The following is a 3,965-nucleotide window of genomic DNA, read 5'->3' as shown; positions in this document are numbered from 1 at the left end:
AGCACAGGGAATGGGCACTAACAGCCAGTGTGAAAACAGCTACACCGCATGTTACAGGACGGTGACAACATCGTCGTTAACTGCCTGCCGGAGTCGGGTGACGAAGTCAGTGTGCAGAACAACCGGTAACAGGCGGCACTCCTGACAGTGGCAGGATTCAGCAGGCGGGGCGCTGCGACTATCCCGCTGTTGTACGGTGCAGACAAGGACGCGCGGGATGGCAGCAGGCAGATAGCTCTGCCGAGTCAGCCGCACGTGGCGAAACGGCCGTCATGAACCTGCCATTGCGGTCAGTGGCGGAGCGGTCTTTATCCGATACGGTAGGAAGCCCCTTGAGCTGGCCCCGGCGTACAACGGGAGGGCAGTCATAGATATACCGAGCGAGATTTGTCACGTGTAACACGGACCTGTCCTACCGTTTGGAGACGAAGCAAATTAAACTCTAAGACACTGAAATAGGTGTCGTCAAATTATTCAAATCTTCCTCCCCTTCTCTCTTCTCCTCATACTGATCTTCCTTCTACAGGTGAGACTTTCTAAACTACTACCGTCAACTGCCTCGAGCTTTCGAAACAGTAGTTTTTTACACTTAGTCTGGCGGTAGTAGATCAAATGTTTGACTGGCACAGGAGTGGCGAAGCTCTGTCGAAACTGCTCCGGAGTAGCAATCAACGTTTAAACTTCACTATGTTCCAAATAGACACTATCATTTTCAATATACTTCCAGTGTGGTATACTTGAAAGCCATTTTCAAGACTCCTACGCCACATTCTCTTCCCAAGACTGCCCAGCACTTTGAAATTGGTGTGTGCATTTTCATATCGGCACAGACGTCCCTATTCTTAGGTGTCGTGTTGCTGTTGCCCATCAGCATACACCAGAGTGGGAGGCAAGTTGTGCAATGTTAACTGATTTCTTGTAAGGAGAAATCTTGTTCGGTAAATCTGTAAGAAGGTACTAACGACTCGGTCTTGCAGAGAAAGCAGTAACAGATGTTCTTGGTGAAAGCAAAAGCTTCCTTTTGAGCTTTCTAAGTAGTTTAGCAATCTTAAATTTTCGCATTGTGCACCACGGTACAAAACCATTGAAAAAATTATTGGTTTTACATTTCTCACAAAGAGAAAACCACTGTTGCCACACATATAGTGTCTGATGTGAAGGGTGACTACTGGAAATAGTAATAAAAGTTTCTCGGGCTTCCAGCTGCATTAAAGACACGAGCTTTCGGCGAAATAGTCCTCTGCCATTGCCAAGTGGTGGCTGTCACGGATTCTGAAAATATTGCTGAAGTATTCAAGGAAAGACAGACTGTGCGTACAATTGAACGGCACTGTGTAGAACACAAAAGTTGTTTACGTCAACGGTACGCAGAGAAATCAGCGGTAGCAGAGCACGCATTATAAAACGGTCATTGTATTGCATTCGACAAGGCATCAACTATCACACAGACTATAAGTTTTTGGGGCAGCACAATGAAAGAAGCGATCAAATTAAAAACACACTCAATAGAGACGGCGGCCTGCAGCTAAGCACGTACCGTATACGGTGCCGGAGTAGGTAGTAGTGACATCGCAGAAGGCAGTGCGGCTATTTAAGGGCGGCAGCAGCAACCGAATGACAGTCACCACTTGACAATGGCCGAGGAGTACTTGGCCAAAAGCTCGTGGATTTTGAACCACTTGATGCGGCTGGAAGCCTGAGAAACTTACATTACTACATATTGCCGTGAAACTATGCACTCCTGTATTACTGTAACTAGATTTCAATTAGAATCTTCTTTAGTCAGGTTCCAAACTGATCAAAAAATGTACTTGCACAGCTGTCTGATTTACAGGTGGTCTAATGGAAACCATATTTAAACAATCTGTCTAAGGTTCAGAACCAGTTGCTGACAATGTCAACCCATTCGACAATGCTGCATGTAAAAATTTCTTCTGGTATTGTATTAGCGATCACCGTGACTACTTATTTCAGTGGTACATCAGTGAACAAATTATAGGCACCCATACTTTGACTAATGCTTTTTGGTGAGCTAAGGAGTGCCTTCCAATTCAACGTATAGGAAATGAATGTACTGAAATCGTGTAAGGTTACTGATAATGTCCCAGACAAAATGGCTGACAAAGCTTGGCGTCATTGGTTTTAGTCTTGTGTTGCTGGGTCTTTTCCTCCCCAGAACAAAATGACTAGGAAATCACCATCTCTGGAAGTAATTTTAGTATTTTGGCTGACAGTACATCTGAACCCGAATAAGAAGTGATGAAAGTAGCCTCAATGCCAATCCTGATCCTGTTATGGATATTACTGCTGAAGAAAGAGACATTTATAAGGCAGCACTGACTGTACGAGCAAGACGGCCAAGTGAAAGTCATTCATGTAGTGATGTCTCAGTAACTTTAAAATGCGGTAGCAATGCGTGTAATACCTGTGTCTAGAAAGTGAAGAGGTACACTGTGTGTTGACTGAAAGGGCTGGTACCAGGACATATGTGTACCTGGACCTGAAATATATACAAGCCGAACACGAGCGCACATTCTGCCAATGCCTAGCAAGTCCCGAAAACATGAAGTAATGGACACTCTAATCTCAAAAGAAAAAATTGAAAGTGTGTTACCACTAGATCTGGACACAATCAGACTTCAGACAAAGTATCAGGAGCAGGACACTAAGAAACACCACTTATCACAAGAAAATGTTACTGTTACCAGTTACCACTTATTGTACACAGAAAAAGTGGCATGAGCTAAGCAAAATGTGAAAAGAATTTCAGCACGTAAGTACAGTCCCAGTGACTAACTACGATGATAAAACCAGTGTAGAAAAATCAGAAAAAAACGAAAATAGTTTGAAAACATTCAAAAATGAACTTAAGATGCAAAAAATGCGCCAAACGTCTCGTAATGTACACTGATAGTCACACGAAAGGCCTTTCCACATGTTTATGCGAGAGTAACGCATTCAAAAACATTCGATGACAGTAAAGCCTGGTGCAAAGTTAAATGTAATGGTCAAAAATATTGGAACAGATGCAAGCCAACTAAAAAAAAAAGGGTTATCACGTCTTAATTACTGGTAGTGGAAAGCAAGACTGCTCTGCAATGTTACCGTAACATATTGCCAAAATTGTTTAATACAAATGTCATCATCACAAATGTTCCAGTGCCACACAATCTGCCAATATGGTCGTGTGCAAATGAAGTGAAATTGTACAATCCCGAGCTAAAAAATTGTGCGACAAATTTAACTACGTACAATCCGTAGACCTTAGTGAAATGAACCGTGGTAATTACACAAGCCGGGGCCTGCACTTGAACAGAAAAGGAAGGTCAAGCTACTTTCGCAGTTAAGTGAACTGTTCTACAAACATAACAAAGAAAATGATGCTGTCGCCCTAGGTTACAAGCAAGATGTTATATAGAGGGAAACATTCCACGTGAGAAAAATATATCTAGAAACAAAGATTCTGTAACTTACCAAATGAAAGTGTTGGTACATTGATAAAACACACACACACACACACACACACACACACACACACACACACAGTCAGACAGACAGAGAGGCAGACATTTGTAAAGGCAAAGAGGATGGGCAGAGATGTCAGTTGAGGCAGAAGTACAGAGGCAAAGATGTTGTTGAATGACAGGTGAGGTACAAGTGGCAGCAACTTGAAATTAGCGGAGGTTGAGGCCTGGTAGGTAATGGGAAGAGAGGATATACTGAAGGGCAAGTTCCCATCTCTGGAGTTCGGATAGGTTGGTGTTGGTGGGAAGTATCCAGATAATCCGGACGGTGTAACAGTGTGCCGAGATGTGCTGGCCGTGAACCCAAGGCATGTTTAGCCACAGGGTGATCCTCATTACCAAACAAACACTGTCTGCCTGTGTCCATTCATGCGAATAGACAGTTTGTTGCTGGTCATTCCCACATAGGAAGCTTCACAGTGTAGGCAGTTCAGTTGGTAA

Source organism: Schistocerca gregaria, chromosome 11, assembly GCF_023897955.1.
Source record: "Schistocerca gregaria isolate iqSchGreg1 chromosome 11, iqSchGreg1.2, whole genome shotgun sequence".
Taxonomy (NCBI): Eukaryota; Metazoa; Arthropoda; class Insecta; order Orthoptera; family Acrididae; genus Schistocerca; species Schistocerca gregaria.
This window is presented reverse-complemented; position numbering follows the sequence as displayed.